Here is a 15,766-nt window from a genome sequence, read left to right on the forward strand (position 1 = left end):
GAGCTAACCGGATACCAGAACCGGACCGCCTTCCTGGCATTTCTGGCCTGTAGCAAGGACACAAGTGCTGACGGGACCAAGGACATTTCGGGAGCTGCTGATTCGGGGTCCCCATCTCCAGTTGTGTTCCCCTGAGGAGAGGTAACTATCTTAAGGAATCTGGACGTGGACTGTCCTGGCTCCTGTGAGTCGAGTGGAGCCCTCTAGAGGTAAATCTAAGGAACAGCAAATTTCAGAAGACAGCCAGGTGAGGTTAGCAAAAGACATCTGATTGGTGTCTGAAGAGCAAGGCCAGAGAGAAGCAAGCTGCGGTGGTTCCGTCCGTCCTGCAGTAGGCGTGAATTTATACGTCTGTAGGCAGAGAACACGAAGCCAGACAAATGACATCCGGAAATGTCTGCATCAGAGCTGGAGGGACGGCGCAGTGGGTAAGAGCTGTGGCTGCTCTGACAGAGGACTGGGGTTAGGTTCCCAGCGCCCTCATGGTGGCTCACAACTCTTCACAGCTCCAGGTCCAGGGAGTCAGCCGCCCTCTTCTAGCCTCCGCTCTGAATTACAGCCAAGCACAGACTCACTCGAGGATCCATCTATATTGGATTATTGGGCTTCCCTTAAGCTTTTTTTCTTCCCTGGTCTTCAAGGCCGGATTCAAAACAAGGACCCAAGGACTCTCTTTCAGGCTCTTTGACAATGGTCAGAATCACAGTGTCGAGTTCCAGGTGGGTCTGAAGAGAGACAGAAAGGGGAGCGGTTTGATTCCTATCCGGTCTTCAGGCTTGAATGACCATGGTCTTGTCTCAGCTGCCTGTCTCATTGGGTTCTGTGGTGCTGAAATTGACCCAAAGGGGCAGTGTCCTGTATTTGGGTGGCATTTTTCTTGTTTTCAAAAAGAAAGTCATTAATGAGAAGTGATTGTCTATAATGACTGTGTCTGGTGCTTAGAGAGTGTGCCTACTTGGATTGTTTTAAAAAAGAAGAAAAGAAAAAGTCAGGTGGTACATGCCTTTTTCTTGTGCTTCATGGGTTTTTGGTTGGTTGGTTGTTTATTTGGTTTCTCAAGACAGGGTTTCTCTGTGTAGTCCTGACTATCCTGGAACTTGCTCTGTAGACCAGGCTGGCCTTGAACTCACAGAGAGAAGCCTGCCTCTGTCTCCCAAGTGCTGGGATTAAAGGCATGGCTGGCTGGGCACTTGCCTTTTACTGGGAAGCAGAGACAGGAGGATCTCTGTGAGTTTGAGGTCAGCATGGTCTACAAAGCAGTTCTGGAACAGTCAGGATTGTTACACAAAAAGAAACCCTGTCTGGAAAAACAAACAAAACAAAAAGCCTGATCCAAGCATGTGGGAGGCAGAGGCAGGGGGATCTCTGTGACTTCAAGGCCAACCTGGTCTACATCCAGAACAGTCAGAGCTACAAAGTGAGATCCTGTCTCAAAATAAAACAAAACCAAAAAGTACCAATCACCTTACTCTTCAGTTATTCTTTCTCTTTGGCTGTTTCGGACTACCTAGTGGCCAAAATTAAAAATTACCCACTATCCACCCACACCTCCCTTTTTTTCTTAGCTGTCAGTGCCAGATGTCAGGGTTACTCCAGACAAGGATGGAGCCCTGGCTTCTCTAGTCTTTCCTTTACTGGTTGGAATGTATCAAGGTCTTGCTGACTCAGGTGTCCCTCAGAAGCACAGGAAGCAAGTCCCCTGTGCTGACTCTTCTTGTGTAAACTGTACCCTAGTTAGGGTTCAATCTTTGAGTCTTAGCAGCATCTCTGATCAAGAGAACAGGTGACTCACCAGAGCTTCAGTACCTTTGGAGAGATGTCACTTAATCCCCGGGACCTAATTAACCTTAGAGGGCAAGAACCAAATTACTGGCTGTTTTAGTCACCTGTCCATGCTGGTGCTGGCTAAGGCCTCCAAGTATGGATACTGAACACACGGAAGATTGCTTACAGCAGTCTGATACTTTTAACTTTTTTTTTTTTTTTTGGTTTTTTTGAGACAGGGTTTCTCTGTGGTTTTGGAGCCTGTCCTGGAACTAGCTCTTTTTTTTTAATATTTTTATGGTTTATTTAACTTTATTTTATGTGCATTGGTGTGAAGGTGTCAGATCCCCTGCAACTGGATCTTTAGACAGTTGTGAGCTGCCATGTGGGTGCTGGGAATTGAACCCAGGTCCTTTGGAAGAGCAGTCAGTGCTCTTAACCACTGAGCCATCTCTCCAGCCCCTGGAACTAGCTCTTGTAGACCAGGCTGGTCTCGAACTCACAGAGATCCGCCTGCTTCTGCCTCCCGAGTGCTGGGATTAAAGGCATGTGCCACCACCGCCAGGCGATACTTTTAACTTTTATGTAACAGATAATGCTTTGATAAAAACCAAACACTTTTGAACCCTGGCTTTGTCAAGACTCAATTACCCAAGCAGTTATATTGATTAGATATAGTTTTTTACTAGTCCTGATTTTGGTAAATATTGCCAAGAGAATAAATCAATAGAAGAACTCCACTGATTTAAATAAAAACTTATTGTTAATGTGCTAAACTTTGACCTTAGAGATTTTAATGCCATTCATGTATCTTCTCCAAGTCTCTGTTTTTACACTCCTATGTAACTTAGACAGTTCGTGGCTTGTGTAGGCTTTCTAGCTTTGTCTTATTTTTCTTGTCCTGGAAGAATCTAGCTACATTACTTTAGGATTGTCTTGCCATTCAGAAAGCCTTATTTATCCAGAATATCTTTATTCTGGCATACCTTTAACATGTCTTTCTTCTACCTACTGGTTCCCATTTATTTTCTTTCTTAGTATCACAGGACATAGTAATAAATTTATCATCTTACTAAAATTCAAATTACATGGCTTAATATAATATATATTAATATAGTAGATATAATATATATGTGTATGTATATGAGGTTTGCCCCATAGAGAATAAAAGAGCCAAGAAATCTTGTGTTCTCTATGTCTGGGGAGTGATCTACTTACCACATGCATGATTCTCATTTTGAATCAGCAAATTTATTAAAGTATAGAAGAAATAGCAAGTAGCAGGTACATAGCAAAGTGTCATCAGCTCAGCAGAACCGAGCCAAGGACACCATTAAGACCGCCATGATGGAATTACTGTTTGGGAGCTGTGCAGGCAGAAGGCCTTCCCCATCCTCTCAGTGGGTGTGTTTCCCATGGCGGGCGTTTCCATATGATGGGATCAATGACCAGCTGAAATGGCTTACCTTTTAGCACTCTCGGGGCACTGTGCTTTTGCTATTGGCCTGTTTTATTGTTCTCTCTGCTACAGAGTCGGGGGCCAGCCTGACTTAGGACAGGGACTTTGAGGGGACACTTGAGACAAACATGCTCAGATCTGAAGCAAAGGTACCAAATCCTGCCTCGAGCGTCAACTTTTCAGTGAACTTAAACAGCACATGACAAGTTGCCAAATTAGCATGTACTACACCTTGTAATTGTAGCTGTGATTATGAAAGGCATTTGCTTTAAACCTGAACAAGGTTATTGGTGGTCACCTTTTCTGAAGAACCAAAGGAGGAGGTGCAGGCTGACAAGTGACCCTGAGCATCCATTGTTACAAGTGCAGATCAGTCCCAGTGAGTTTCATTGTCTGTTGGGTTGTTCATTGGGGATGAGGACTGGCAACAATCAGGAAGTCTTCTTCCTCGGAGTGATGATATTTCTTCTTATCCAAAATCCAGGCAAGCCTACCAGAAAGAAAACATTTGATTTTGAAGTGTCATCCTCTTGTAGTTCAAGGGACAAAGTTACAGACCACCACCAACAAAGATAGAGCTGTGACTGATATTTCCCTCTGAGGGTGCTTCTTCTGTCCTCCAGTTTAAATCCAGGCCAAGAGTGCAGAAGAACATCAGTTGTTTTCTATGTGACGATCTGGGCCAAACTGCTAGGCTAGGGACTGTCTTAATCACTGTTCTATTGCTGTGAGGAGACGCCATGACCAACCAAGTTAACTTGTATAAAAAGTGTTCTATTGGGGCTTACAGTTTCAGAGGTTGAGTCCGTGATCATCACGGTGGGGAGTGCAGCAGCAGGCAGGCATGGAGCTGGAGAAGTAGCCAAGAGCTCACTTGATCCACAAGTTTTCAGGCAGCGAAGAGAACTTGAGAAACCTCAAAGCCCATCCTCAGTGATACACCTCCTCCAACAAGGCCACACCTCCTAATCCTTCCTAAACAGTTCCACCAACTGGGGACCAAGCATTCAAACTTACAAGCCTATAGGGGCCATTCTTATTCAAATCACCCCAGGGGTTTTGTTACCCCTCTGTAATAAAAATAAAATAAAAATAAAAGAGGGATGGGACTGTCTTCCGTGTCTCCTTTATCCTCCTCTCCAGAGCATCACCTGGGGATTTCCTACGCTTCCTCTCCTCAAGAGCAACTGCAAGAAGAGGGATGAGTTGGACAACCACTCTGACAGAGGAGACCTCAGCTCCCTCATCTTGTCTTCCCTAAGGAGACTCCATTAAAAAGGGGGTTTCTTGGACTACTCGTCCTTGCCAGCATGGTTTTTATTATCTTGTGTTTGATCTTGATATATTTTGCTTGGTTAAATGTAAATAAATTAATGGTAGAAATATGTGCAATGCATTGAAAGTCAAACCAACAGGCCCAGGAATTAGTACTGGCATGTATTACTTAATTTCAAAGTTACTTTGGTTGGTGAAAACCAAGACCCAAAAACGTCCTGGGAATTGGGGTCATCTCCCAAATGCTAGAGATACCTTAGTTATCAATTATTAAGCTTCCTGACTTGCAGCAAGGCTCAGGACCCAAAGTTGTCTTGACTGACAAGGATCTCTCTCTCACACACACACACACATGCAGGCACCTACGGCAAATGCTAATTAGTCTTAATAATAAAAACCTGGAGTCAGATATAGGAGCAAATGCTGAAAGATGAGAGAGACAAAGGAGCAAGGCACAGCCACTCCTGACCTTGCCAACTCCTCTGCCTGAAAGGGGAGTAGCTCCTGTCTCTGTTCGCCCTATATTCTTCTCTCTGCCCAGACATATCACTTCCTGTCTCCTCCCTCCTAGTGCTGGGATTAAAGTGTGTGATCTCAGGAGCAGGGATTAAAGGTGTGTGCCACCACTGCCTGGCCTCTATGGTTAACTAGTGGCTACTTCTGATCTTTAGGCAAGCTTTATTTATTAGAGCACAAAATATCAACACACACACAACTCTCTCACACACACATACACACATTCACATGCACACACTCACACAATCTCTCACAAACTTACACTCCGACACTCACACACTCACACATGTGGTGCCTAACTTTGCCCTGCTTGGGGAGCGCACAGAGGGACTGGGAAGGAGAGAGCATACCGTGGGTACAAACTCATCACGTGGCCACCTGTAAAAGCATCATGGACGAAGTGAGACCAAGAGATCTCCGTATCAGCTCAGCAGAAATAAAGTTGCTTAAAATAGTTCACACTGCTATTCCTGTGCTCACATTGGGGAAAAAGAGGGAACAAAATGGTCTAGAAGGTCTGGGCTACCATAGCCCTGACCAACACAGAGGCACAGCCTAGGGGCTGATGGATGGAGGCACCACATAGGCCGCTGTGGTTTTTAATCAGTGTTAACTCTTTTTTGCCAAAGTTATTTCTGCTGAGCCAACATACAGCCCACCAGAGGCGCTTGCCTAAGGCCCTGGAAAATGATTACCTGCTGAATTCTCACAGGAAGCACATGTTACCCAGAAAATTAGAGTCTCTATCGGATTCTTGCTAGCAAGATAAGTTAAGGTTCACCAGAAGGAAGCCTGAGGACATTCCTCACTGAAAGGAAAACAATAGGGTCAGGCAGGCCATACATTTCAGCAATGGCTGCAAGGAGAGAGGAAATGGGAAAGCAAAGACTTTCTGAGTTAGGGTTCGAGAAAGGTGGCCTGTTCAGCAAGCAGTGTCATGGCAGAAGAGGGGCAGAGTTCAGAGAAAGAGTAAGGAAGCCCGGAGTGTCAGGGAAAGAATATATAAGCTTTAGGTCAGAGTCTGAACGAAAAAGAAGGGAAAGAAAAGGCTCTGTCAATGGCCTCCCAATCACACATTAAGGTGTAATTATTTCTCCTTTTCCTTAGCGTGTTTTCAGGTGAGTCAGATTTCCTGTGGGGCCATCTTCTGACCAGGTGATTGGCAGGCCCAGCTATATTCATAATCTCTTACTCATTCTTTCTCTCTTTCTGGCAAAGTCTTTCATTGGGACCATGATCAGCTCTGTTCTGCCACCTGCTCCCAAACAACCACTCAGAGACTTAATATTAATTATAAATGCTCGGCCGCTAGCTCAGGCTGGTCACTAGCTGCCAAGGACCGCAAGCAGGCATGGCAGCAGGAGCAGTAAGCAGAGAGCTCACATCTAGCTTTGGTTTTTATATTTATTTATTTTAAATTATTGTGTATGTGCATGCTGTGTGTGTGTGTCCAAAAGGGCCAGTCAGATTCCCTGGAACTATAATTACAAGCTGCACTGAACCACTTGACATGGGAGCTGGGAAATGAACTCTGGTCCTCCAAAAGAGTGACTTGTGAGAGTTCACGACCTGAAATGTAGGAAGGAAGCAAAGAGCACCAACTCTCAAAAACCACCCCTAGTGACATACTTCCCCAGCAAGGACATCCTAAAGCTACCCAAACAGTGCCACCAACTGGAGACCAAGTGTAATGGACTGTCCTGACCCTTTAAGAGACAACCCCCCCCCCCACCAAGCAGATCTTCCTTCTGCTTCCAGCCTGAGCTCTTTCCTTTCCTGCTCTCTCCCAAAGAGGCAGCTTCTGCCTCTCTCTCTTCTCCCCTTCCTCCCCTCCCCTCTCTCTCTGTTTCTCTCTCTCTCTCTCTCCTCTTCCCCCTTTTCCCTTTCCTCTCCATCATTCCTCTCCATAACCCACTAAATAAATACCCACTTTCTCTGCATGACACATCTCTGTCTCTTACCCACCGAGTGGCTCTCACCTTCCACACGGCTCCCTGCCTGGTACCAGCTGCCTTCGTAGCCCACCTTGGTCTCATGCCTGCTGCCCACTGCCACCACTCAGGGACCTGCAGCATTTTGTTTTTTACCATAACACCAAGTATTCAAATACATGAGCCTAAGAGAAAAAAAAAACATTCTCATTCAAACCTCCACAAGTTTCAATGCCAGAGAAAACTTAGGGCAGAGGCTCAGATTGATGGTCCTGTGTCTATGGTCTGTCTGATGGGAGTCCAATATCACATATCCTGCAATCATTGTCTGTTTGTTTGCTTGCTTGTGTGCCTGCCTGCTGGCTGCTTTTGAGATAAAGTCTCAGTGTAGCCCTGGCTGTCCTAGAACTAGTTACATAGAATAGGCTGGCCTTGAACTCATGGAGATCTGTCTGCCTCTGCCTCCCAAGTACTGAGATTAAAGTCATCATGTGGCAACATGCCCAGCCTCCTGCAAGTTTTTAAACCATTCTTTATCTAACTATTCCCATCAGTAAAACATACCAGAGATGCCTTGCGCAAAGGCTGGTGCTCACCTCTGTTGTGGGATATTTGTGTAATGGATTAAGAGAAATGCTGCAGACCCCTGAGTGGCTGCAGCAGCACAAATGCTGCAGGTCCCCAAGCAACAGCAGTGGGCAGCAGGCCCCTAGAGCAGCCAGTCCCAGGCAGGGACAGCACAGTTCCCAAGTGGCTGCAGTGGGCCATGAGGGGCAGTGAGTCCCAAAAGGAGACACAGACAGATGGGCATGCCAAGAACCATGCCACAGGTCTCCAAAGGCAGCTCCCAGGCAGGGAGTCACATGGCAGGCAAGAGACAGACAGATAGGCATGCCATACAGAGTGAGGTTGGGTATTTATTTAGTGGGTTATGGAAGAGACGGGGGGGGGGGGAGGGCGAAAAACAGGGAGGGAGAAAGAGAGAGAGAGAGAAACAGAGGGGGGAAGGAGAGAAGTGAGGAGAGACAGAAGCTGCCTCTTTGAGAGGGAGACAGGAAAAGAAAGGACTCAGGCTGCAAGCTGAAGATCAGTTTGCCTCAGTGGACTGCAGAGGGAGTGGGCATGGCTTGTCTCTTAAAGGGACAGAACAGACCATTACAATTTGTACATTGTGAAGATTGCTATGATTGGTATAACTAAAAGCTAAACAGTTGCCAGTCAGAAGGAGATGTAGCAGCTTGTGCAGTACAGAGAGGTAACAAGTCATGTGACAGAATGTAGATTAATATAAATGGGTTAATTTAAATCACAAGAAATAATGAGAGGCCAGCCAGTGATGGCACATACCTTTAGTCCCAGCATTCAGGAGGCAGAAGCAGGCAGGTTTCTGAGTTTGAGACCAACCTGGTCTACATAGCAAGTTCCAGGGCAGCCAGGGCTACACAGAGAAACCCTGCCTCAAAAAAATAGGGGGGGGAAAGTCTATCCTAAGATAACAGAGCCCCAGACAGCTGGCTCCATGGTGGAAGTACCATCCAGGCTGTGCATTCAGCACACAGACAGCACCACCATCCAAAAACTAAAACAAGGGCCTAATCCCTCAAAGTCCATATGGAAAAGTCTCTAAACGTACTAACCTTGCCTTTTGGCTTCTATAGTTCTGCTTCTGACTAACTGTTCTTGCTAACCAAAGTATCATGTCAACCCAGAACATGGTTTTTGCATTTAAAAGCTCACGCTGAGGAAGGCTCAGGGCTACACCAGGATCCTGGACACTTAGTGCAGTCACTGGCCGGCTAATAAAGACTTCCTATTGTCTTAAACCTATGTCTGAGTGGCCTTCTTTGGTGGATACCCAACAATCCCACGAGACTAACTCAGGGGTATCTAATAACAAGGCCTACTACTTCGTCCATCTTCCCCCGGTCACTTAGTTTGTAATACAGCTTGAATCTGATGTAGCTAGGATCTTTCTCAAGGTTACCTTAGTGACTTCCACTATTGAAGTGTTGGTGGCTAATACTCATTACTCTAGGTCATCCACATATGGTTGAATCTAGCTGTCTACAGAAATAAGCAGGAGCCTGGGGATGGTGCCCAACTCCTGAGTGAGCAGCCCTGGTCCCACTCCCTGTCTCTCCACTACAAAGCAGAAAAAGGGCTGCTCCCAGTCTGGTGGCCCGAGGCTTTAACTACTACCTTTAACTTAGTAGATGCCGCTTGTAGCATCGGTTCCCTGATCAAGACAAGCAGAGTACACATACCTGAAATACCCAGGAAGTTGAGGCAGGAGACTGAGACATAGAGAGATCCTGTTTCAAGAGAACCAAATGAAACTAAAAGAAAAAGATCCCTTCCCTCCAGAACCTGGTAAAGGCGCTGGCAACATCTCTAAGTTACAGAAGACTATTTCCAGGAATGGTATTGACTGCTTTTCAGTTAAAAGGAGTTGATATTTAGGGTCCTCACTCCAATCTTAGGAGTCGGCTCTCTTCCCAGTGCTAACCCCCAAGAAGTGGACCTGCTGGCTGATAATCTAGGACTTGTCAGGGGAGATTTTATAATATCCTTGTAAACTTAAACTCCGTGTCTTTGTTGGCTGCAGAGCTGGCTCAGTAGTTAAGAGAGCAGTTGTACTACAGAGGACCCAGCCTCAGTTGCCAGCACCAACAGCTGGCTATAGCTCCAGCAGATCCACCCTCTTTTGGCCTCCATGGTCACTGCATACATGTGGTACACATATGTACTTCAAGGCACACACATATTAAGCAAATAGATATTTAAAAGAAAAGCCAAGATTGCATTAATTTGTGAAGCCTTCTTTAAGGGGTTTCAAAAAATATCCCACACTTTTGACTTCATATTGAAGGCAGAAGATGACTTCATGCCTGGTTGGTCATGTGAACAACACTACATACCCAGAGCCACCCCTGCTAGTGTAGATGAAGGTTCTCTGTTCTGTCCCACCCCACAGCCACTTCTAATTACTTACTCAAATGCTTAATATTAGTTATAAACTGCTTGGCATATAGTTCAGGTTTATTACTAACTAGCTCTTACATTTAAATTAACCCATTTCTATTCGTCTATGTATTGTCAAGTGGCCATGACTTTTTTTTTTTTTTTTGGTTTTTCGAGACAGGGTTTCTCTGTAGCTTTGGAGCCTGTCCTGGCACTAGCTCTTATAGACCAGGCTGGTCTCGAACTCACAGAGATCCACCTGCCTCTGCCTCCCGAGTGCTGGGATTAAAGGCGTGCGCCACCACCGCCCGGCGTGGCCATGACTTTTACTGGCCTGCTGGCATCTTGTTTCTTGGGCAGTTGGCTTATGTCTCTCTCAACTCCATCCTTCTTTCTCCCTGTATTCAGTTTGGCTTTGCCACCTAGCTATATTCTGCCTTGCTATAGGCCAAAGTAGCTTTTGTTATCAACCAGTGATAGCAGCAAGCTGGCAAATGACTTATTCCTTGGAGCAGAACAGGTGCCACCTGCAAACTTATTAGCGTGAATTGAGACCATAGGTGCATATAGACCTTTTAAAATCATACCAGGGAAATTAGGATCAAGAATGTATCAGATGGGGGGCTGGAGAGATGCTCAGCGGTTAAGAGCACCGATTGCTCTTCCAGAGGTCCTGAGTTCAATTCCCAGCAGCCACATGGTGGCTCACAACCATCTATAATGAGATCTGGTGCCCTCTTCTGGCCTGCAGGCAGGATACTGTATAAATAAACAAATCTTTTTAAAAATGTATCAGACAGGGGCTGGAGAGATGGCTCAGTGGTTAAGAGCATTGCCTGCTCTTCCAAAGGTCCTGAGTTCAATTCCCGGCAACCACATGGTGGCTCACAACCATCTGTAATGAGGTCTGGGCCCTCTTCTGGCCTGCAGACATACACACAGAATATTGTATACGTAATAAATAAATATTTAAAAAATGTATCAGAGCCGGGCGATGGTGGCACACGCCTTTAATCCCAGCACTCGGGAGGCAGAGACAGGCGGATCTCTGTGAGTTCGAGACCAGCCTGGTCTACAAGAGCTAGTTCCAGGACAGGCTCCAAAGCCACAGAGAAACCCTGTCTCGAAAAACCAAAAAAAAAATGTATCAGACATATCAGACTGAGAAAAGGGTATTAAATCCCTCACCTGGACCTCATAAAATTGTTGACACCTAGTTGAGATGTCACAGCCCCACCACTGATGCCTGGCATGTAATCAAGAACTGACAGGCAGAGAACTTCCCACTGTCAGCAGGACTGCAACTTGGCTGGGTTCCCACTAGTGACACAGCCTACTTGACTGGATCTGAACACACCATTCATATTCCAACCCAGTTCTACCCTTTCACCTCACAGCTGGACTCAGTTCTGCTCAACCCAGCAAGATAAGTAGCTAGATGAATAGATAGATTTATAGGTAGGTAGGTAGGTAGGTAGGTAGGTAGGTAGGTAGATAGGTAGATAGATCTATAGCTAGCTCTATCTACAGATATAAATCTATATATAAAGAGAGGCATATTTATTGTTTAAAATGATAGTTAATATTAATAATTAAGAATTTAAAAAAAGAAGCTGCATTAGCCTTAGCCAGATTACTAATGTAAGTGAAATTGTCTAGAATATTTCTGTCCTTAAAACCATTGCACCATGTTTTATTTTGTAACTTATGGCAGGGGTGGAGGGGAGGAGAAATGATTTGTTTTGGCTCACGGTTTCAGAGGAGAAAGAGTCCATCATGGCAAGGAAGAAATGGCAACAGACAGGGAAAACATGCTAGCCAGAGCAGGAAGCTGGATGGTCACAGTTCATCTACACACAGGAAGGGGAAAGAGAGAGAGAGAGAGAGAGAGAGAGAGAGAGAGAGAGAGAGAGAGAGAACAGGAGAACAGGAGAACAGGAGAAAGTGGTGAGCTAGGCTATAAACCTCAAACCCACCCCCAGAGAGAACAGGAGAACAAGGCTCCACCTCCTAAAGTTTCTAAAATCTTCCCAGATGGGACCACCAATTGTTCGAATACTTGAGACTATGCAGGGCATTTTTCAATCATACCACTGCATTCCATCCTTGCTCCTTAAAGTTGCATGGCCATCCCATAATGCAAAACACACTTAATTCAACCCCCAAAGTCTCTATAGTCTTTAATAGTCTCAACACTCTTAAAAAGTCCAAATTCTCTTCTGAAACTCAAGGCAATCTCTTAATTCTGGTCCTCCTGTAAAATCAAAAACCAAATTATATACTTCCAACATACAACTCCACTTACAGCCCATCCAAAATGGGAGAAATAGTGGTATAGCGAGGAAATACTGAACCAAAGCAAGACCGTAACCCAGCAAGGCAAACACCAAATCCTGCAGTTCCATGTCTAGTGTCTGGGACTTGCATAGCAAAAGGCTTCGATGGCTCTGCCCCTCTCACTTTAACGCGTGCAGCACATCTCTCTCTCGGCCTGGTTGCACTCCCTAGACGGGGTTCTTGGCATATGTCCCATGACTCTGTCATCTCCAACTTTTTGGGGTCCCCATTTCAACCAAGGCTTCACCTTCACAGCTTCACACAATAGCCCTTCAGGACCTGCTCACAGAGGGACTGTGACCTGCCATATATTGCGTGGCCTCGGTGACTCTAGTTCCAGAGTGTTGGGGTGCTCTGCGCAGCGTGGGTCGGTTGAAGAAAGAAATCACTCCAAGATGAAATTTCAAGACGTAGGCAGCAACAGGAAGATCCAGTCTCTCTGATGGATTGCACCCAAACAGCTGTACAAAGGAGTATTTATTGATTGTTATACAAAGGTATTATTTGCAATACACGGTAATCCAAGAGCCTCAGGTATGCCAAAGGCACCTTGTGGCCAAAGTCATGCGAAGGCTGCAATGGCCCTTCAGAAAAACAAGTACAGGAATCACAGAAGACAATCACTGTTTTCCACAATGATTCTTTACTGTTTACAATGATTCTTCAAGGTCAAAGTTCTTCTAGAAAACAACTGTTCATTCTAAGGTCTACCCAAATACAGCGACTCTGCTAAATTCCTAGAGCACCAGAGGAAGAGTCCATCATAGTGAGAAGACATGGAATCAGCTAGCTAGGAAGAGTGACAGAGCGTGAAGCTGGCTGCTCAACTTCATCCACAAACAGGAAGCAGAGAGCTGTACCTTTTCAATAGGTTGCTTTTCAATAAACTCTGGCATTGTGGAAAGACACAAATAAGTTTACTCGTATTTCTGGCATAGCAAACTCATGATCAGTTCCCTCCTTAAGACCTGGCTCCGAATTCCTGTGCTAAGTCATTGCCAAAAAGAAGATTAGAATCCTGAAGGAGGACTGTTCAAATATATTGTTGCACAACTTTAGTTTGAGGGCCAGCCCACTCCAAAACAAATAGAGTGGATACAAAAGGAAAGTATCTTTTAGATCCGAGACAATAAACCATACGGTGAGAATACACAGCGGTTGAGAACTGCAGGGGGAAATGGCTTCATTACTGCACACAGGTCATAACAGGACAACATCTTGGACTTTGCCCTGGTGGCCATGACAACCACTGCCATATACTACCCTGGTAGCCAGTTCTGTGGTGATGGAAAGATTAGTCCTCTAGTAGATGGAGATAAGGAGAGTCAGGGCACCCTGATCTTAGCCCTAGTTCTGCTTTCTTCCCCAACTGCTCTCAAGAACTGAAAGTCTATATAGAAAATGGAAGGCGAGGGACCTGGAGAGATGGCTCAGTGGTTAAGAGCATTGGTTGCTCTCTCAGAGGACCCGAGTTGAATTCCCAGCACCTACATGGCAGCTCACAACTGTCTGTAACTCGTTTCAGGAGATCTGGCACCTTCACACACACATACATGCAGACAAAATATCAATGCATGTAAAACAAAAATAAATCATTAAAAAAATTAAAAGAAAGGACTCCATGATGCAGCTTCCGGATGGTCACCATTCATAATGGGTGGGGCTTTGGCGACACAGCTGACTTCCAACATTCCTGTAGGGAATCCCTCACCTGTCGCCTATAAGCAAGTCCATTAAACTCATTGGTTCCTGGTAGCTCCTAGGTATGGTTGGGGGGGGGAGGTTTAAGTGTAAGTAGGAAGGAGAGTACAGCCAGAGGCATCTGGAAGGGTCCAGACTGAACCGGGCCATGAAAGGAAAAGTGGTGGGGTGGAAGAAAGGAAGGGTGGGGAGAGGGCTAGAGGACCAAGGGAGGGAGAAGAACCAAAGGGAGCGTGTGACACAAATGGCGGGGTTATATAGAAAAGGGAAGCTGGGAGAGGGAAGCCCAGCCCCTGGGCTGGAGAAGTTTAGGGTAGGGGGCAGGGTGAGAGGTACTGGGAGGAGCCATGGGTACTAAAGTGAGACTTGTCCCTTGTCTCTTTGGGACCCGTGAGTCTCACCAAGGTAAACATCGGTATGATAGACTTTGGTCTGGTTTTATGCCCATGTGGGGTGAATAGATATTTGTTTTGTTTGTTTTTTAATTTTTTTATGCATATGAATGTGTTTTGCCTGCATATATGTCTCTGCACACCATGTACATGCCACTGGTGCCAGGGTATCAGATGCCCTGGCACTGGAATTAGAGACGGTTATGAACTGCCATGTGGGTGCTGGGAATTGTACCCAGTTCCTCTGGAAGAGCAACCAATGTTCTTAATCACTGAGCCATGACTTCAGCCTGTGAATAGGCAATTGTGTCTCTCCAGGAAAAATTATTGTAACAAAGTCTTATGCTAAGTGATAATCTTTGTTAAGTTTTTTATAGCAAAAGGATAAAAATATTACATGGACATTGACAAGACCCGATTAAAACATATTTGAGAGATGTATCAATGAATAGCCGATACCCTATCCTTGTTTCTGGCTGTAGACAGTACTGGCTTTATGTAGCAAAGAGACTTCGCATATGTCTGAAGGCCACCCATGCGAATGGCCTTACTGAGAACTGTGTGTCTTGAGGTATGGCCTCCCATATCTTGGAATAACTCATCTGTCACTGTAGCGGATGGTATCTAGGTTCAGCAATGTTTATACTTAGTAAATTAACTAAGTATAGTTAATGGGATCCCTGACTGGTTAAGCTGATAGCCCAATCTGCAAGAAGTCTTACCTCAATAAGGGAATAGAACACTCAGGAGTCGATGGGTAGTTCACCTCAGAAACGCTTAAACAGGCAGTTAAATTCTGCTGAAGCTCCTCCCTAACCCTTTTAATAATGAAAAGTGCAGAGTGAGAGAATAAAACTGGCCTAGGTGGCCTTCAAATCGTTAAAGAACAGAGTAAGTCCTGCTGAGCATGTCCAGAACTGCCTAGCGCTCCTCCCGTCCCAGGGGAGCTGCAGTGTAGCGGGAACTTGGCTGCTTTGGCCAGACATGGCTAGCAACCACTTTTCTAGGGTGATTCTAGCTCTTCAGAGTCGAGGGCAGTCCTAGTCAGATGACCCCTTTGGCCTGTGTGTAGTTCAGGGTGTCTTTGGTGACTGCTGTCCTTGAGGTATGCACTGTCTAGGCTGCTGGAGGTTAAAATGAGCCTCCCTTCCTGCTGACTTCAGAGAAGTATTTCCTGTCTGGCTTAGGGGTGTGTGTCATGGTTTCTCAAAAAGCAGTCAAAGACATAGCTAGCCTCTTATTTAGCCTTTGATCTCCCTTTTCATCTCAGGCCGTGTCTTTCTTCCCCTGCTTGATCTCAGTTTAAGAATGGCAAGGCTGGGCTGGAGAGATAACCAGAGAGGTTAAGGGCACTTGCTGCTCTTCCAGAGGTCTTTTTTTTTTTTTCTGAGACAGGGTTTCTCTGTAGCTTTGGTGCCTGTCCCGGAACT

This window comes from Microtus ochrogaster (assembly GCF_000317375.1).
Source record: "Microtus ochrogaster isolate Prairie Vole_2 chromosome 14 unlocalized genomic scaffold, MicOch1.0 chr14_random_1, whole genome shotgun sequence".
Taxonomy (NCBI): Eukaryota; Metazoa; Chordata; class Mammalia; order Rodentia; family Cricetidae; genus Microtus; species Microtus ochrogaster.